The sequence below is a fragment of the Aedes aegypti genome, chromosome 2 (genome assembly GCF_002204515.2).
Source record: "Aedes aegypti strain LVP_AGWG chromosome 2, AaegL5.0 Primary Assembly, whole genome shotgun sequence".
Lineage (NCBI taxonomy): Eukaryota > Metazoa > Arthropoda > Insecta > Diptera > Culicidae > Aedes > Aedes aegypti.
In genome coordinates, this window is record NC_035108.1 from 117,965,630 (window position 1) to 117,987,934 (window position 22,305).

General features: G+C 35.8%; 1 protein-coding gene across 9 annotated transcripts in view; it reads left to right on the forward strand.

Moving 5' to 3' along the window:
* LOC5564449 (protein still life, isoforms C/SIF type 2) overlaps positions 1-22,305 on the forward strand; it is a 560,183-nt gene that overhangs the window by 469,744 nt on the left and 68,134 nt on the right. The window lies entirely within an intron of this gene.

Genomic DNA, 22,305 nt, shown 5'->3' on the forward strand with positions numbered 1-22,305 from the left:
TTCCTGTTCAATTCTTAATAGGAATCATAGAAAAATCTTGAGATCTTTCATAGAGTAATTTCTAAATAAATTGTGGAGGAATCCAGAACTCTACTGTATTTTCACGAAGACAAATATTTCTTAGGGCTTTTCCACACATTCCTCCAATATTTCCAGTACGGACTTCTCCTGAAAGAAAGGATTAAGAAATTCCTTTCCTTTTTCTCTCCACCACTGCAATCGACGTATTGGCTTGTTGATACACGGAATAGTTGAAAAGAGCGTTCAAATTGCTTTAACCCTCTAATACCCAACCCCGCCTTTGGACGGGGTACACTTTGGAATTTTGTGTATTTTTTCGTAGCTCGGAAATTAAAATGATTTTATTTTTGGCTTAAACCTTGACTCATAACATGCATATAAGAAAAGTTTTTTATGATTTTTGAAACTTTTTTGTATTATTGAAAATTGTTTGCAAAATTGTATTCTTATATAACCTTCAAATGCCTGGGATTCATTTAACGTGTATTATAAAAAATCGTACCTTTTATATTTTTCTACGACCAACCTATTACAGAAGAAGAGCCTGATGGTATTGAAATGATTTCAAATCTGTTTTTCCGTTAGTTACACGGAAAATAAAAAATGTTCCAGAAAAAAATTGAAAAAACCATATTTTCAAAAGTATAGTAAAAACTCTAATTTTTATTATTCTCAAAAATCAGTAACCAGAAGAGGCTTCAAGAAAAAATTGAAAAGGATAGGGATGTTCAAAAATAAAAATAATAAAAATCAAAAACCAAAATTCATGAATTTGCGAAGAAAAATAAATCATAGCCCAAATCGTGTTTAGAATGATTTTAGATAACGAAAAATTATATTTAGATCGAAAACAGAAATTTGGGTATTAGAGGGTTAAAACTGATAAAATATCACTAAAATTGCTAAAACTTTTCTAACTTGTACCAATAGTTGCGGTAAAGTGTTGCTATAGTGGAGGATCCCATAAGAAAACATACGGTATCCGTTGTATAAGAACACAAATTAAAAATATACCGCAACTAAAGGTACAGTGTACCAATAGTGAAGGTATTTTTTTCACTGACATGCCGTGGATTACTGCGATGAAAACATTTGTCTCATTAAGTCGATGGTCGTTACTTCCTGTTACAATATTAACATGTACATTAATTGCGCTTCTTGAATTTAGGCAGTTAAATATAGTTCAATCGTGCTTAGTACCTATTCAATTGATACATCTACCCTATATAATTCTGAGAACTCATCTTCAACCAGGAAAGTTCATTCCGAGACACGTTCATGAATTCATTTTGAGATCTTCCAGGTATTTCTCGTAATTTTCTTACCGAAATATCTCCTGGAACTCTTCAAGATTTTCCTGAAATGAAATGTTCTGAAATAACCCCAGTTTTTCAGTTGAAAAACTGGGGTTCAGTATTCTCCACATTTCCAGAAGAATTTGTCCAAGCAATTCTATTTCTATTTTTTTCAATAAGATTTCTTCATAAATGTCTTCAGCAATTCATTCAAGGATTCCCTAGGATTTTTTATCCATAGATTCTTACATGCATTAATCTAAGAGTCTCTCCAGAGCTTCCTCAAAGTTTTTGACACTAACTTTCTCAAATTTTCACAGGAAATCTCCTGGGAATTTTTCTACGTATTCCATTACTAATTTCAGTACGTTTTGTTTCAGACATTCCTTAAAAACATATTCCAGAGAATTCTAGAAAAGTGTATCTATGATTTCCGAAAATTTCTAGGAATTCTACGAGGGATTCCTTCAACAATTACATTTTATTCTCGAAGATTTTTTTGCATTTTGTTAGGATATCGTTAAGAACTTTTTTCAGGAGTACCGCAGAAACTTCTTCAGAAATCAATCCAGGAATTTTAAGCGCTTCCTTCATAACAAAATTCCTTCAAGAATTTATCCACTAATTCCTCTAATAAAACCAATTTCTTTTAAGAAATTCCTTCATTTTTTCAAGAATTTCTTCAGAGATACGTTGAAGTACTGATACAAAGATTTCTTAATGATTTCCTCCAGGAATTTTTGATCGACTCCTGCAAGGATTTCTCCTCAATTTCTCAAGTTTTTTTTTCTCAGTTATTTTACCTGGAACATCATCATATATTCCACCAGGAATTCAACCAAGTATTCGTACAATTTTTATCCAAGAATTCTGTTTAGTTTCTTCGGTAACTGATGTATACGCCTCAACAGATTTAAAAACTCCTATAAGGGTCCTTCTGTAAATTCTTCAGGAATTTCTATAGAAATTTTTACATGAGGCTGTATAAGGATTCATGTTGTATATTTCAGATGATTCTTCAGGCATTTGTTTATTAACTTTTGCGTGATTTTTTATGAAACTCTAGCAGGTATGTTCATTCAAAAAATCTTCAAAAATTGTACTATGGATTACTTTGGTGATTCAGGATATAAACTATAGCATTTTCTCTGATAATACCTTCATTTCAGAAATAAATACCACAACTGATTACTCATAAGAATTGTGATTGAAGTTTTCGTTCAAATGTGCTTCAGGACACTCAGAATCTGTCACAAAAGCAAATATGATAGGTGGAGTAAAAACTGTATACCTTTGGAGCAGTCTTCTTAATTGAACGTTGGTTCAGGCGGTTTCGTATTCTCCTTGTACTCTGCTCTCGGATTCAAACCGAAACACTCGAACCTGAACCTAAACCCAAACATGTGAACATCGGTTTGAACACCGGTTCGAACGCCGGTTCGTTTGTACCTCGGTTGCAACCGCGGTCCAAATTTTGATATAAATTCTCGGTTGCATTCGAGGTTGAGAACAATAGCCCAAAATAGACAGACAGAAAATAGTTGAAATCCACGCTTATCAGTTTCTACTTATCGTGTCTTGTTGTATGATATAGTTAAATTTTTCGTTTTTTTTTTCACAAAGTTAGCGTAAAATTTTACCTATAATATTGATCTTAGTGATCTGCTTAAGAGTGCTTTGCGAAGGCTCAAGCTGACCGATTCATTTTCGCGCGCTCGGAGTGTATTTTCAAGTTTCCCCTTATGCAGTCAAAGCCCCACTTAAATATTCCCACATAAACCAAAAGCTCTTGATTTGAAACCTTAACTAAAATGGTATTGAAATGTTTGAAATTTTCTGTTTAGTATAATTCAGAATTGCAATGAAAATTCCAAGTCAATCGCGAAGTTTGGGACGCGTGACGGAATCAAAACAAATCGTGTTCGGTTCGCGGCATTCGAGTGCGAAAAAAAAATCGACAATAGTGCGTGGTCTTTTGATTCGGTTGCATGTTCCGGTGGGACGCGCAACGGAGTCAAGACCGATCGTGTTCGGTTCGTGTTGATCAAGTGGGAAAAGCTTCGTGTTCAGCCGAGGATGAAGTACTGGTGAGATCGTTTCATGCTTATGATAATTAATTTTTATCGTTGCTATATGTAGCTTTTATTTCATTTTCAAACAAGCTATGAATGGTTCGTCACTACAAGTGTCGACTTTTACGCGTTTCATTAAAACCTAATATACCATTATGTTTTCGTCATTGGTCAAAATAACCTTTGAATAGTTCGACATTATGAAGGTCGACGTAAGACATTTTTTTGTTGCAACGTATCTTTTTTTTATTTTATTTTTATTTTCAAATATACTTTGAATGGTTCGTCATTACATGTGTCCACAATACGCTTATTTCTGTTACATACACTTTTAAAATACACAATCCTTTCTGTCTTCGTCATTACTAAAGATAACCTTTGAATAGTTTGATAATAAGAATGTCGACTTTTTTATAATTATTTTCAATATATTTTTACTGCGATACAAAAATGCAAAACTAGTTTTAAGTTTCGTATTTTCCCTTCTAATCCATGGATCGCATCACCGACCAAAGGTGACTCCCAGATATTTTTCCTCCCTCACTAACCACATCTGTCCCGTGATGATTGTGGAGATGCAGAGGTATTCTCGGTCTTTAGAAGCAACGATCATTACACAATAACGTTCCTTACTCTTCCCAACTGACTGTAAGGACTTGGCCGGTGCCGTTATTGATCAATAATATGAGAGCTGCTAAAACTGCACTTCGAAAATATGAGGAAAATCCCATCCACTATTCATTTGGATTGAAGTGCAATTCGAACCGGTCCAATCACGGAGTAGCAACCATTGACATGTACAGTCAATCTATGATATGCTATGCTATGCTATGCTATGCTAATATTGATCTTAAGTGATCTGCTTAAGTAAAACTTAAGTATATTCAAGCTTCAAGGCTCTTGTGATTTTTACCAAGAAATTTCATATATGATTGTAAGAATTTACTCGCGTGGATTTCAACAGTTTTCGGTCTGTCTGCTTTGTGCCCATATTTGCACCATAATTTGAACCGATGTTTGACCTGAAGTACACATGTTCTGAGTTTAGTCTGGTACACACTGGTACAGAGACTTTCGCGGTTTACGGTTCAACACAAGTTACAAACTTTGAAACAAAGTTGAACATCGGTTTGGTTCATGGGAAGACTGCTTTGGAGTAGGAGAAGAATTCACTGGAAGAACATTTATAAAGATTCTAGGGATAGCTCCTACGGAGGTTTTTTCAGGAAACTATACAAGAAAATATATACAAACCTGAAGTAGCACAACGATGAAACTCCGATCAGATTTCTAGCATCAGGTTTTTATATATTTGTGAAAACCAGTTTTTTAGACGATTCTATACCAGATTCCTGTAAAATACCATATTGTCGAATAAATCTTTAGCATATATCTCAACTCTTGGTGGACTGTTTACGATGTTTTTTATTAAACAGGATTGTGTCAGATCTCTAGCAGAACTTCAAAGGATTTCACATACATTTTCTAAGAAGATACTTTGCGTTACATTCTCTACATTTGTGTTAAAATCTAATAAGCATATTGATCAAGCCACAACTCCGAACAATTCGGAATATAACTATTGTAAGTTTTTGTGAATTGTAGCAAACATGTCTTTGCAATACGTCGACTGGTCTAGAATTGATAGTTTTTCCTAGAGTTAAAGACTGTAAGCTTTCATAGTCCTCCCGCATATTGGAATACTGAAACATCCTGATAAGAATGGAAGGTTGTTGCGCTCCAAGCCAGTTTAACAATTTCAGATAAACTGTCATGCACAATATCTTCGGAACGGGCAATATTTCCTGCTCTGTGACAAATCTAAACGGAACGACGAAAAATCGAAAGACGTCGCTTGGCAGAGGACAGTTTGCAGGGACCAACGAGCGACCCAGCTTCTGAAATGGATTATAAATATTTGATTCGAGTTCAGAATTTTATGCTTGACCTCAGAATTTCAATGAACCTGGCAAGTCCATCAATGGTTCGAAACAATCGGAAACTTTTATCAGCCCAACTTGAAACAGAAAAGAGCACATGCTTTCCTTAATTGAAAAATGCCTCGAATCAACTTCATTTGTATGGATACCTCATCAGCTTGGCCGTTGCTCGAACGAAAGCTACCGCACCAATTTCACGTGACGACGACGGTCGTTCATAAAGCAAAAGTCGAAGAAGGGGAGAGCGCCCATCCCACAGACTCCGAACGGCAATCAGCAAAACTGGCCCACGGGAGCAGGTTGATGATTCCCCAAAATCCAAACAGATTGCCCTTCGAAGCGGAAAACAGCATTCGCCTCGGATACATTTTCCCGTATGCACTTGCCATATATTCTCGGTAAACTGCCTTTGGATGCTTCCGATTCCGGTTAACACACACACAGTGTAGGGCAATCTAGTCGCTGGATGGCTTGATTGTAAAAATTGGGAAACACCACGTGTGGGCACAATTAGGGCGGTTCTGATTAAAAAAAAATCTGAAATTCCGACCTCCCATATCTTTTAGATAGAAATAGAGTTCTGTGATTTTTTAGATTTTTGGATGTTGATTTTAAGGTGGCCCTGTTTTACAGGGAACGTTAACGAAAGGACGGTTAACGTAAGGATGGCAAGGAAGTTTTGAGTGGTTTGACTTTCAAACGTTTTCGAATTTCGAACCACCCTAGAGCACATATTCAAAGTGTAGCGTCCCAGCTGTGCGTTACGTGTCTACTTGCTTTGGCAATTCCTGAAATCATCGATGACCGCCCTTACATGTCGTTGACAAACAGAACCACTATGCATGTCCCTTATGTTAGTACATAGTCACAAGTACGCCGGTTCAATGTACAGGAACGGCAGACGGTATATCATATGTACTACAGTACTGGACAGAATAAAGTATACGTTAGTTTTCCAAAACGGAACAGTTTAGGATTCTAGTGCCCTGATTTACCTGCCAAATTTATCAAAGTTTGGAAACCTAAAAATTTCTCATCTGAAAATTCATAGATTTTCATATGCTCTCGAAATTTTAACAAATTTTATTGTTGAAGCACTGAAACAAATACCAAAACTTGAAGTAAAATTTGAATCCGTAATTATAGACGATGATCTTAAACTTTTTATCTATCTTAAAAATTAATTTCTAAAGCGAAATTAGAATGAAACCAAATTCAACGAAGAAGGTACACAGATAAAAATATTTAAATTTCAATGTAGCGTAAACAGAAGAGTATAGTAAAAGTCAATCAAATTCATTTATTGTTACAGCATCACGTTTAATTTTCAACTAAAGATGCTTGAATGCTACATGATCATGTAAATTTAAAGTGCATTGGATTGAAAAATATGCAATTTTTCGTTGACATTTCAGTTTATTTTGATGCTCCAAATATGTGCATGAAAAAAAAACTGAAATTTACAACATATTATTAGCTGTGTATGCCTTATACCCTTAGAATAGCAGATGATGCTCCTCCTTTTCGTATTCTTCACTTACTGATCTGGGAAATAGGCTATATGAAATTGATGTCTTGGCAAGTGATGTACGAGATGAGCATTATGCTGTTATTGCATCATGATGACACTGCAGCAGCGTCCTCAGAAACATCCTCAAATTTCCGTATTGTCAATTATTCGTGGTAAATCAGATATTGTATGATGCTACGAGATGAATTAAGAGATTATAGCAAGTATGTGGTAAACATATTAGGAAATATTGCACAAATAACTCTTTAGCACGCATTTGTTGGCCCTGAAACGGGCCGATTAAATTGTTGAATTCGAATAACACGGACACATTTTGACGGCACACTGGTTTAAATCCTCCTCGCACGATGAGGTTTGCGGTGACGGCTTCTTTGGAGTTTTTAAAACTTGGTGGGGTTTTGCTTAGGAATTGCCTTCTTTTTATCCTCCTCCTTCTCGGAAGCCAGCCACAGCCACAGTTTCCCGGGATTTCACTTCACTCTTGCTAATCTTGCCATCTTGTCGACATCGCAGTTGTAGTTTCCGCCGATGAATGTCCCGTTCCGTTCGTTTAGAGCTGCGATAGCGGCCACAACTATCTCATTCTCCTGTGGACTGCTTCCTCTTCTTATTCTTGACGGTGGCAACGGTGATGGCTTTGGCTTCGGACGGCATTTTCTCTCGGTCAGTCGACGGTCAGTTTGATTTAAGTAAAGCAAGACAAACGGGGGGTCCTTCGCTATCGATGTCTGTGCCTGAGAAGCACGCCCAGTCAGAACAAGCCGATCTGTTGCCTGCTGAGATGCGGTCCAAGCGAAGGAGTGTGAAAAGCAAATAACGTCATTATTTCTTTAGCACCCCTATTTATAGATTTGCTTGAAATCAACGTTCTCTTTTAAAAAAGGTTATTGAACTTTTTCAACTGGTATGTGGGATTCAGCAAGTAAACGATATGAACCATTGATGCCTTGTCTTTCGATTGAGGTGCTAATCAAGGAATTTCGTTAAGCCAGCGAAAAGTTATGAACGTTTAAAATATTTCATGCCAACGTAACGCTCTTGGTTTTGAAATTCCAATTTCACTCCTGTATAGAGAAGAAAGACATCCCAAGTAACCACAAGCATTATAACATTGCACGTATTCTACTGCATATCAACAACATTGATGCAACATTGCTTTTATTCAACAAATTTCAAGAGCTGTCAAGCAATAAAGCATTAACCCTACATTACAAATGTATCAATGCTCTAACATCACTTTATAAATTGTACTGGTGCATTAATATTACTTTCTAAGTTGCTTCATTGCTTCATCGTCCTTCTTGCATTAATTTAACTGTAAAAGTGCCCTTTTCCACTTTTAAACTACTTTAATGGTAGGCTTACGGCAATGCAGCTGCATTATATATGCAATGATATAATGCTCCATGGTTACTTGGGATAGTCCTAGGTCAAAAGAGCAATGTTGATAATAATTCTTTTCAATTGGGGCCTAGCTCTAAGCCTATTAAAACATTATATAAAATTTTGAAAAACTTCAAAAGCCTGTACCAATTTAAAAAGTTTGAAGAGTCAAATGATTTTAGAACTCAATAATGATGTAAATAATTTCCTGATCATTGAGTTATAAGACTTGAAAATAAAAGTAATGGGTGTCTATAATCCAGGAAGGAATGTTCATTTGTTCCTTGAAAAATTTGAAGAGCTTATCTCGAGCGTTGATGACTTAATTGTCTGCGGTGACTTTAATCTTAACCTTTTGGATAGCTCTAATAAGCTAGTTGAAAACTATCGTTATAGAGTGGAAAGTTTAGGATTTATAATACTGAATAGCTTGAATCCGTTGCATGCTACCCGTCTATCGAATACCATTTCCACTACCATCGATCACTTTATCACGAATTATCTTGATAAGAGAATGCATTTGATAACAAAAGACACTGAATGTCTCCTATCAGACCATAAAACTCTAATTTTATCTATCGAGGTTCAAGTTGCAAAACCTGAAATACAGGAAATAAAATACTGTGTGAAGTATGAGAGATTCCTCAATAATTCATTTGCTCAAATTGTAAATGAATGTGACAGTTTCAGTACCCTTACGCAAAAACTTTCAAGCATTGTTGAAAAACATAAAGAACCCTTGGTGATTAAAAAATCATACAAAATACGAAAACCATACATTAACAATGAGTTACTACTTGAGATTGAACGTAAAAATCATTTATATAAAAGCTTTAAAGAGGCAACGCCAAACTCACCGTTAAAAAGTGAATTGCACAGTAAATACATAAGATTGCGAAATCGAATAAGAAACAAAACTTAAATGGCAAAAGAAAATTACTACAAAACTAAAATCGAAAGCCATAAAGGTGATGGAAGAAAAACTTGGGAATTATTAAAGGAGTTAGTTTTTCAAAAAAGCAAATCAGGCCCATCTCATAATATAGCTCTACAGGAAAGTGGAGTAATGCTGAATGATGCTAAGGAAATATCTGATTGTTTCAATAATTATTTTATAAATGTTGGCAAAATGTGTGCACCTCAGAGAACTTCATATGCATTCCATTCTTTTATGCCCCAAGCAGTTGAGTATACATTCAATTTCGTTAGAGTTGAAGAGAATAGTATCATAAAAGTAGTTGAATCTCTCAATTCCAGTGCTGCTAGTGGACTCGATAGAATTTCCGTAAAGTTTATACAAAAGTGCAGAGGTTATCTAATCGGCAAAATAACAGAGCTAGTAAATGAAGCGATTCATACTTGCGTATTTGATGACACCTTAAAAATAGCAAAAATTATCCCTGTATATAAAACAGGCAGTAAATATGATAAAACTAATTACCGTCCTATCTCTGTTTTACCTACGCTGTCGAAAATAGTGGAAAAGGTTCTGACTCAACAACTTTCCAATTACATATTTCAAAATAATCTAGTCCACACTAATCAGTTTGGTTTTGTACCGAAATCAAGCACTGAATCAGCAACTCTAGAACTTTTAAACTTTGTAGTGAAAGGACTAGACGATGGTCAATTTGTGGCGTGCATATTTATAGACCTAAAAAAAACGTTTGATTGCATTCCTCATGAAATCTTGCTAGAAAAATTGAAATATTATGGCTTGAGTGTTTCAGCTATTCAACTTATGACATCATACTTCTCGAATTGTCAACAAATATGCTGTGTGAATGGAATATTAAGTGATGCCAAAGTCATTTGTACTGGAGTGCCCCAAGGCTCAGTTATGGGACCTTTACTATTCAACCTTTTTATTAATGATTTACTGCAGTTACCATTGAAAGGCTTACTTCAATGTTACGCTGATGATGCTGTTAGTAAATATAGAGCAAATAATTTGAATTTACTCCAAGAAATGATGCAACACGATTTGGAGTTAATGCACCAATGGTTTTCTGCCAACAAAATGTCTATGAACACAGAAAAGACCAATTTCATATTATTTACAACATCCTTTTATACTCCCAGTTTAACCCTTTCTATAAATAATGAGCCACTGCGACAAGTACAGGAAACAAATTATCTTGGATTGATTATTGATAATCGCCTGAAATGGAATAATCACATTAACAAGGTAAAGAAAAAAATTGTGCCCTACATTTTTGCTATGAAAAAAGTTCGTATATGTCTTGGAGTACAAAGTTGTTGGCAAATATACAGTTCTTATATCCTTTCTCAATTGACATATTTGGTTTGCATATGGGGTTCCGCAGCAAGCACACATCTGAATGTATTGAAAGTTCTTCAAAATCGAGCCATAAAATCTATAAGAAGGTTACCCACACTATTTCCCACTATTGCACTTCATACCTATAAATATTTATCTTTAAATGATCTGTACAGATTTAGTTTGATTTTCACTATTTATAAGATCAAAAATGGAATTATTAAAAGCAATATTGAAATCATACCAGCAACTAATATACATTCACATGCTACCAGGAATCGGGATAGGTTTTATACCAATAGACCTCGTACTGAATTAGCTTCAAGACACATTTTTTATGCAGGAATAGTGAATTACAACTTATTGCCCAACAACATTAGAAATGAAACAATTGCACTGAATTTCAAAAGAAAACTAAAAACATATATTGTTGAAAACATGTAAATAAAATTCATTGATGAATAGAATTAAGATATTAGAGTAAGTTAAATTATAAGATGCTCACATCGCCTAATTATATTTCCCAGCTAAGTAGCTGCGCACAGTTTGTACAAACTTTTCAGCTATGTATTGAAATAAAGCAAAAAAAAAACCTGAAGGCCATTCTACTGGCTTTGATTGTAAAACTGAAAAACTTTAGATTTCCAACATACATTGTTAGAATAATCCAAAATTGTCTGTCAAATCGTACGAATCAGATTTATTATCAGAACTCCAAGTCTGAGAGACTTTATGTAAGAGCTGGTTTTTCTCAAGCAATTTATGATCAATATTACGTTTGATACAGGCCAGATTGCAAAAAGTTTTAATATTTGTTCTTCACAATTACAAAAATTTAAGATTTCCCATAATGCTTTTTCAAAACTCAACTTATAATATTCCCACATAAACCGAAACCTCTTGATTTGAATCCTTTGCTAAAATGTTTGGATTTGAAATATTATTAATTTTCCGTTTAGTGGAATTCAGATTATTTTTGAGTTGCCATTAAAATTACAGATCAATTACTAGTATCTGATATTTACGACTTAAAACTCAACCATTTGGAGTGAAAATCAACTTACGCGTCCTTTATTCTGTCCACCACTGTATGTAGCTTTAATGCAGAGACAGTTGTTGATGAAGCCCGATTTGACATCGCCGGTTTTCGGTTCGGTTGGTTTATCATCGGTCGGGAGGACGATGGCCCCCAGGTGTGTCACTCACCCATCGACCGACGACGACGATCCTTATGATCCATGAAATATGATGAGCCCGGAGATGTGTTTGTTGCCCCAATGCCCAAATGTGTGGAAGTAATTTGTGTTTCGTATGGTGAACGTATTGCTGAAAAGTTCGAAAAGCTTTCTTCTAACGTGCCTTCTGCTCAGCACAAACGCATTCTCTGCGAGGAGAAGGTTGGTTCTAGTTTACCAATTGGAAATAGCTCTTCTGTTGTGTGTACAGTTGATGAACTTTCGATGTTTCCTTTTGATTAGAAGGTCATGTGTTCAATCTCTGATATGTTCATTTATAGAAACTATTTCTAGCATAAATATTAGATATTAATTTACTGATCTCCCTTGAATAATTCAACTGACAAAAAACCTTACACTACATAGTGTTATTTATCATGAAATAGATTAGGTATAGATTAGGTATTAAAAGCATAGGAAAGCATAAAATTTTCAAAAAGCTGATGTTTTGTACGCATATTAATTATTACACGAAAATTACAACTCTCCCACATACTCCATCCAGTAGATCATTACGATAAACAAAAAAAAATGGATCTCTTTTGAGTTTGCCTCCAGGGTTCAAATAAGTTTCAGCAATAATTGCTATATGTATGTTGAGCTGTTAGAAAAATAAACAGCTCGTCCTCTCTACCATTCAAAGAACGAACTTTCGAATTAAAAATATTTAATAATTTATTCGGATGTATTAGATAAATGTTGCCGTTCACCTGCCTGATACGAGCTTCAACGATTCGTTTGCGTGAAGGGCAATCCCAAAAGTTAGACTAATGGTTGTCCCCGCAATTTGCGCATACAAACTTTTTGGTATCTTCCTTCACAGGACAGACGTCCTTAGCGTGAGAAGAACCTCCGCAAATAATGTATTCAGCATTCGGCAATGTTTTGTACTATGACCCCATTTTTAGCACCGACGGCACTGAGTTGGGTTCTGAAAATTTCTGGAATTGTTCCCATGGCATATGGACATCGAACATAAATCTTGCTTTTTCTAAAGCTTCTATATTATTAAAATCACTTTTGTTAAAGTGAACTAAATAATATTCTTGAGAAAGTCCATTCCGATAAATGGCAGATTGGGATCTCTTTATCATCATTTCGTCGTCACAGCTTTAAACAAATGTTAACTGCCTGTTTCCATCCACAAGTGAATAACAATAATAACGATGATGATGATGATAATGATCTTAAAACCCCCAGGGGATCGCCTCAAAAACGCATCTCAATTCGGCTCCATTCGAGCATCAAATATTTATGGTTCGGCAACATTTCCCAATAGTCCAGCCCAAAGCGCAAACTTGAATAGCAATTTGAAGAACCGCCGGGAAGGTTATAAGAGTTTCCTCCCAATCGTCGGTCGGCCCAGTCAGTGCGTCTCAATATCTTCCATTCGGATGGGTTTGATGTGAATAGAGACCGGTTTAGCCGCTGAAAAGACGCAAACATCTCGCCTGCGGTGCCAAATATGGAGACTTTCCCGGAATCATTCATGCACAACGGTTCCCGATATGGATCAGACCCGGGGGCGTTGTTGGCGGAAAGGGATGAAATGGGTGATTTCTACTGTCGCGAAAGTAATCTAATAATGCTATTTTGAAAATAGGGGATAAATTTCAAGATTACTGCCACAAGACGGATTGTTTTGATTTTCTACCGCAGTTGATCAATTTTCGAATTTGGAGCCTTTCTAATAAGCTTTTCAGATTAAATTAAAATTCTTTCAATATGTTCACGAATTGAAGCAAATCATTGAACTTTTACCTCAAGAAAACGTACACTAAGGATATTTATCATTCAAATTCCTCTGAAGACTGCAAGATCAATTTGTAAGCAAATAAGAAAGGGTCAGACATGACCTAAACCATTCATAGTTAAGGCGAAGAAGGCCGTCATTGACATTTGTGCGCGCAATCGATGATTGTTGGTAAGTCATCTCACGATATCTAAACGAAGAAAATTATTTTTTCTTTAGGCGCATTCCGTCGCGTACTTTCTTCGAAGAAAAGAAATTTAAGAAAGTAATGGGAGAAAATTTCTTCTCTTCGAAGTGTGTTGTGGTTTGTGAAATTATTTGAAAATTATGGTTATACAATCAAAGAGTAGGATGCTACACACTTAGTTTTTAGTCCAAGAGTTCGGCTTTTACGATTTACTGACGCTCGACTTTTATTTCTTAAGATCGCATTAAATTTGTTCGTCAACTACCGTTTTGACTCATATTCCGAACACTTAAGGTCAGCAGTGACTTCAAATGCATCTGATAGGCATAAATTAGCAGACATTTGTGAAAATTTTAATTTCTTCGCAAAGCCTAACCGTTAGCTGTTGGGTGTGCCGATAAAAATGTTTATTCAAACTTGTTTAGCATTGTTTTTACATACAAGTATGGAACAACATTTTGATTCAAATGCCGAACACTGTGTTCATTCTGTCTTATATTCCGAACACCTTGATTCAAATTCCGAACAGCACGAATAAATCGTATCCAAATTAATAATTTCGTAAACAAATTTATCTGAGCTAGCTCTAGTGGTCACAAACTAGAGAATCATCACTACTCCCGAGGTATAAAATATATTGGAAGACGTTAAAATTGAACTGCAATTGACTGCCATTTTCTGGTAGTCTCATGATATATTTCAGTGAAATATTTCAACCTAGTCGCCATACAAAAACGGAGTGTTCGGAATATGAGTCTGTTCGGAATTTGAGACAAAACGGTACTCAGCTGTGCGATTTTCGATCAAAATCTCAATGAATCCCGTTAAACTAAGCCATTTTTGAAATTGGCGTTTGTTTAAATTTTAGACTTTTTTCGGCACAAAACTGACCTAGTTGATTCGTTTACTTCTGAATAGGATTCAAGAGCCTTGTCCCAATTTTAGTACCAAACGCTTAAGTTCAGGTCAGAAACATATGTTTACTCAATTTTTAAATGTTTATCTGTGGTTCATGTCCAAAATAACATTTTTTTATGGTTTTTGAAATTTTGTCACACCCCCTGATTTAAACTCAACTTTTGAATGTGTATTTTGTTTTCCGTGTCCCTTTCGAAATGTCAGATAGGAACAACCCCAGTGTTAAAACTAAAACATGATCAAAAGTGTCAAGGTTCATATTTGGACCCATTTTTGAAATTAAAGTTTAAATATGATATAGCAGTTATTTGAGCGGGAAAAATTGCTATAATACTTGCAAGAACATGCTCTTTCGTGCTTTCAAATAAAAACAAGATTTTACGTACCTGCCACACGATATACGCATGCAAAAATGGTCATTGGCACAGTAAGCTCTCAGTTAATAACTGTGGAAGTGCTCATAAGAACACTAAGCTGAGAAGCAGGCTCTGTCCGGTGGGGACGTAATGCCAGAAAGAAGAAGAAGGGACATGAAAGTCTTCAATTTGTCTTTGGTTTGATTCTATAAAATGGTTGAAAACTAGATTTTTCCTAAAATCTAAACAATCGATAAGAGCACAAACCGAAAAAAAAATATGTGTACAACATAGTAGAATATAGGCATTGGCGTAGGGTGTCCAGCCATTTGGCCGAATGCCGTTTGGCCGAACGCCACTTGGCCGAATGGGTCGTTTGGCCGAATGTCATTTGGCCGAATCCCAATCTACCAGTCAGTGATTTACGATAGCGATCGATATCGATTAGTTTTGAATCGTTGGCGATCGCCATCGCTGGACAAAGATCTATAAAGAAATTGTAACCCTGGTTGATCGAGATGGGTCGTTTTGCCGAATCACGAATCAAAACATAATCAAATTTTTTTCAACGCTGATGTGTAGGATTCATAATTGTGGCCCAATAACTGATCTTACTCTTAATTAATTTGTTGACCTTTATGATGTGGTCATGTTTGTCGCTAAATAAGTGTTCCAAGAGAATAATTAAAACTACCCGTTCATTCAGGACGAAGTTTTGAACTCGCGTCAAGACTCTGAGCTCATGGCTGGTTCGTCTCTGGGCTACCAACGTTGTGCTAGGGTTTGAAATGCTTTCAAAAATTTCATAAGAAATTTTTCTTCTTTTAAACGTTAGAAAATCTGCATAAAAATAGTATGTACAGTCTATATGTTTAGTTTAAAAGCAATTCCTTTAAAAAAAAAGTTGCATTTGATTTTGCCAATAATTTCGTTGAAAATTTTGGAATGACCCTCAACCGAAATTCCTTGAAATGTTAGGAAGGATGAAAATTGACCTTTTTTGAGATTTCTACAGAATTTCATTTGGATATTCTGTCAAAAAAATTTCAATGAATTTAACGATATTTCACCGGAAATGCGCTAGAATTTAATTTAAAAAATCATTTCTTTCTGAATTTCGACAACTTATTGTATCAATAAAAATGCAAGCAATAGTGTCCCAAAATTTTTGATAATCCTTCATTTTATTCAATATTACGACAGAGCGTGTCCTTGCTACAATTTTTGCAATTTATTTTGCCTAGATATATAAATATATTAAAAATAATTACTATGCAAGTAGTCACAATTCAATTTTCAGCGCGTAGATAAAAATCTAATACTTCAACGTCTACTAAATTGTCACAATTCATGATAAAGGCGACATAATTGATGAATAGCTTCATAATCTCAATTTTTTGTCTATTTAGGATTGGATGATTTAGTTCTTCGGATGAGAATCTATCATAGCTTTGTCATATTCAAACTTTAAATTTAAACCTTGACACTTTTGATCATGTTTGACGTTAAGTTCGCCGACAAATTCCTCTGGGGTTTTACTTTTTGAAAACTGGTAACACTGGAGTTGTTCCCCCAGTAAACACAAACTCGTATACGATAGCGCATATGAGTACAAATGTGGAGGCGATATACGCACATGCGCCATTAGACTGCATGCAAAATGTACATATATCGCCTCCACATTTGTACTCTTATATCCAATAATTTACGATCACGTGTTTACTTGGCCTATCAGACGTTTCGGGAGAGACACAGAATACACCGAAAATATGAGTCTAAAACAAAGGCTGTGACAAATTTGAAAAAAAAACAGAAAAAAAAGGTTTTTCGTACCTAAACCAACGGAAACACTTGAAAATTGAGTAAATAGGGAAAGTGTACCAGTTATGGCCATAGTGGTACCCTATTTGGCCATACGTGAAATTTTGATAACTTTCACATTTTACATCTTTTTGAATGTTTTCACATCAAGATATATCTTAAATCTAAAGACTACAACACACAAAATCTTTCAAAATGTGAAAACATTAATTTAATCTCGTATGGCGAAATAGGGAACCACTATTTCCATAACTGGTACACCTACCCTATGTGTTTCTGGGCTTATCTTAAGCGTTTGGTACTAAAATTAGAACAGGGCTTTAAGACCCTATTTCGTATGATATATAGGAATGAATTTGTTCCATTATTTTCCATTATTATTCCATTAAGAGATTGTATACTGGAAATTATTCAAGAAATTTTATCAAAAATATTAAATTCAGTTTTAATTTATGTTATTCTGGGCATTTTTTTAAATGTTATCTCTAGAAACTTTAACAGAAATAGCTAAGCAACATTGAATCCTATAAGGCTCTCTATTAGTTCCGTTCAAAATTCTTCCAGACACAATCATTCCATCTAATCACAAACAATTCAAAATGAAAACATGTTTGCTTATGTGACATTTCTTTTCGATCATAACTACTGTGGAAACCCATGAAAGAATTATTTAAAAATCCAGGAATACAATTTTGAATAGCACCTCAGAGAAATTTATGAAGAAAACTTCGAGAATAAATGTAGCCTTTAAGTAAAATTTTATGATAAATCACTGACGTAAGGAATTTATAATAGAATCTCTGAAGTGATTCTTATTCAAATATATCAATTAGGTAAAAAAAACCCTAATGGATTTTCAAATTAATATTTCGGAGCATTTCTTGTATGGTATGAAATACAAATACATTTAAGTAACTTTTAATGAAAATTCAGAAAGAAGCCCGTAAGAAACGATGGTGCTATCCAAAAATAAACGCTTGAGGGCAAGTTATAAAAAAAAATCCTGAAACTGGATCCAAGACAAGACATTCCAAGAATTTACGGAGAAATGTTTGCAAGTATGGCTAGTTACTTGAGTTTTCTAATATTCCTGGAACAAGCATCTGGAGGAATGTAGAGAACAATTCCTCGAGATAATTTTAGAGGAATACAATTGAATAATATCTAACGGAGTTTCAGTGCAGATTGAAAAATCTAAAAGTAGATTTCATGAATAAAAGCTTGTTGAATTTCTCGAAATTTTTGGATAATCCATTGTAAGGATTGTTGGAGAATTGATAAAATATTTTTTGTAGATATCCATGGTTGAAATTCTGGGGAGACCTTGGGACGAATTTAAGTGCAATGCCTGAAAAGAGCTAAAGTAACCCGTTGAGACAATGCTATAAACGACGGATTTCTAGTGTTCGAAGTTCTAGCAGCGGTACCACAGGGCTGTAGTATCAGGGCAACTTTAACAGTAATATATTTCAGTGTTAGAATTAAATACATTCTAAACTGTTAGACTATTTATTTCAATAGTTTCAATGATTTTAGCGCACGAGCAAATTATCTATAAGTTTTAATAAGCAGTAGCAGATTACTTGTGTTTTAATTTATATGTTTTACAGTTCACTCGGAAATAGTTCAGCAAAACCGACAATAATTACACGGGTTTATTGGGAAAATACTGAGAGGAGACAGCTCACTGACAGCTGGCATGTTTTCTAGCCTTCATTGGATTCTTTTTTCAATTCTTGGGTAGTGCACAACGGTCAAATGAACTTATTTTGGTCAATATCTTATTTACTTCATATTGTTCACTATGTAAAAGGATATAAATACAAACAAATTAATAGCAGTTAGCCAACACATAACTATATTTAGGTATTCTACTTTTTAAAATGTGAAATCATCGAAAAACACCTAGAAATTTTAAATACGTTTACTTGAATTTTGATGCTTTTTTACGTTCTGCCCTTCGAATGTGTTAGTTTTTCAGTGACAATTGGGGACAGGTTCCCTTGACTTTTGGGAGCTCGCAATCTAAGCCAGGTGTCTTCTCTCTCTCAGGTTTTAAGTAGCGAATTCAATGGTCTTATTTCATGTCATTTTCCAAACTGTCAGGTTAAACTGATAGATAGGCGTCAGATAGGTGCATTGGAGATAATATGCAACAGGGCAGTTTGATCAAGGAGGCTGGGGTTGCTCGCCGTCACATCTAGGATTTTGAAGAAAATTCGTGAAACACAGGGCAAATGTACCATTAGTGGTGCACCTAAGTGAAAACTACAAAAACATGGTGGTAAAACCATGTAATGTTTGATTTTTACATATCAATCGATAGATTTCAAACCCTTCTATTATTCAAATGTATAAAAATCACGTTTTATTTGAAATTTACCTGCAACACTGTACCTTTAGTAAAGGTATGTTTTAAGAATGGGTCCTTTAGTGGCGCAAACCATTGATTTGTTATGAGACCCTTGACTATGGGTTGGGTATATTTCAAAACACACTATCTCCACTATTGGAACTACCTCCGCTAAGGGAGTGTTTGCACTAAATTTTCTTGAAAACCTGAAAAAGATTTTCCTGAAACATATACAGGCGTTTCTGAATATAATCCAGACAAAATCATTGATTAAACTTTCGAAAATTCTTGTGCTGTTCCATGAAGGAATCCTTGAAAGAATTTTTAGAGAAATCGCAGATTGCAACATATACCATTTCTGAAAATTATCTTGGAAGAACTCTTCGTAGGCAATTCTTAGACGGATCCAATAATTTAACGTTTGAAATTTATGAAAACTGCACTGCCCATAACTGCATAACAGTCACATTCGACATTTTTGACAAATTGGAGTTAATACCGGGGAGAGTTATCAAATGATAAATACTTTCGATCACTTTACTAAAATCTGTGAGATTGTTCTAGAAAATTCGAAAAAAATACCAAGTTGTTTTGTCACATTGGCAATTGTAACCGCATAACAGTCACATTGAGATTATACATGAGCCTCATAATGTAGTAGCAACGAAATTTCTATCAGAATTATTTTCTGACTATTCACCCAATATGTGATATGAGTTGTACAAAATTTCAGCCTGAAATAAGCTCTTTTGAATTATTAATGATTTTTTGAAATTTTAGTTTCCTCCCATACTGCAATAAAATGCAAACTTGGTATCCCATTTACTCAATGCCTACTTTTGTCGAATGTTACAAATATGCAGTTATGGGCAGTGCATGTGCATTGCGATTTGAGACGGGAATATCAAAAAATGTAATGATTAAAATTCACAAAAATATGAAAAGCCTAATTGTTGCTGAGAAATAGCCATGCTGAAGGTGTCGGATTCAGTTGGGATTAAATGGTATAGGACTAAATAAGATATTTCCTTTACTTAACTATGGAATTGAGAAGAACACTAGAAAACTGTATCCCAATCCCAAATTTCAAGTTCCTAGTAGCGAAGAAATTTCATTTTGAGAACAAAGCAAAAACCTCACGATGAAGTAAATCTGCTTTTCCGGCTTTTGACATTTCGCTCAGAAACCATATCAAGCCGGCATTCATTGAATATGTCCCGATATATCCCCATCTCGCGCAGCCTTGCCAATCGATGCGGAAGCGTATGTGTGAACCAACAGCTTCTCTGAGTACACACAATCCTACTTCTGGAAATACTACGGTGACTAAAGCGACTCATCCGCCAATGGCGACGAATATGAATGTCAATGTGTCGGAACGTATTTCGCTCTCTTGTGCTGCGGAATGGCTTTTACCCCGTAGATCCTCTACCAGACACGAGCACACAGAAGAAAATACCGGAAGGAATTGATTTTCATTCCAAAATATAAAAATAATTCAGGAAAAAATGGAAAAATCAGTCAGCTCCTTCCCGAGCAACGTGGCACTACGAGATTCCAACGATACGGAACCAGCCCCATCAGATTGGGTTGGGGAGCCAAGACGATTTGCACCATGCCCAAGCACCGTAAAACAGGGTAACATTGATATGTTTTGGAAGAAAGTCTAATTATCGCTGAACTTAATCTTAAAGATTTCTAAAACAAGTAGTCAATTTACATTTATATTTGATGGGAAGTAAAACCGTTGGTCCCGAAATGAGCTAGCCAAGTGCTAAAAGTCTCGTTGAAATAGATTAAAGAAATCAAAGATACCCCATTCTACGGCATGCAGTACCAAACGAAGGCTTTGATTGCCGATCCGAAGAGGCATATAACACCGGGACATCCAATGCGGTGCACAATTGGTGCCAGCTGGATTAGATTCGATTTGCAGTCGGTTGGAAAAGTGAAAAGTGCGATATGCTCGTCGAATCCGATTGCGATTGGATTGCTCCCGGACGGGGCTGCAAACGCGTCAAAGGGAGACAATTTTTGAGCTCTTTTTTATTCGTGCTTACGAATCGTCCGTTTTTCCGGAATGTGTGGGAACGTGGACTGACATGGGTTACCCGAGGGATCTGATTGCCGTAAGAAGTGAAATGACTTTATCCGGCAAAATCGAAGTAGAATGGATGTGACATTTGATGGAGGCATGATTAGCTTAAATCTGGTGAGTTCCTTTTTCGATTTCTAATTGGGTTTCGGGAGACCATTAACGGCGATAATTGGCAATTTTTGTTGGGTTCTTGTTGCACGTGTGACCATGAGATCCATTGTTTTCTCAGAATACTTTTTCGCAGTCCATACTTTTTCTCAGAATAAATAATTTATCAAACTTAACTGACTTAATGACAATTGAACTTTCAACTAAACTTCACGACTTAAAAATTATTATTTTCAAGTGTCTACATCGCGTCAGACAGGTTCAAAAGTCTTCAAAAGGTAGCTGAATATGAGTTCAAACGACGCGAAATTAATTTGACGTGCAATTCAGCCTGGATCCGCACCCAACCCATCTAATTCAGTTTGATTCACCTACAACCCTCCGAGCTACAATTTGCTGGAGCGTTTCAAACGCCCTCCTCCCCCCGAAGAGCTACGTAATCATTACCGTGGAGCTGCCGTGCAAAAGCTCGTCATCGTTGCACAAGAGCACCAAGGCACACTCCTTTGACCCACATAGTGGTGCATGTACCTCATCATGATCATCATCGTCGTCAGAACGCAACGCCAGCAATGAAACAAATACCACCGGAAGTAGCAGCAGAAAGTAAAGCAGAAAGAGCAGCTCTGCTCCAACCTGGTGTGCTGGCTGGCGTTCTGAGTGAGTGCCTGCCCTACTGAAGGGAAATTGTTACATGCTGCCAAAGCACATACGAACGAGGATTTGTTGCATAATGCAGACTCCGAGGAGAGACAGTAGTGTCACCGAAAGTGCGACTGAAAGGTCCGAAAGGGACCATGTTGTTTTTTAACATGAAATAGGGCGACTGCATAAGACGCCGTTATATTAGGGACAATGGAAATTCGCGGCAAAATTCATGAAATTTCGCGAGTGACTCAGGCGATAAATTACAAATTTCGCGGCTTTGTCGCGGTCCCGTATTTTTGGCCATA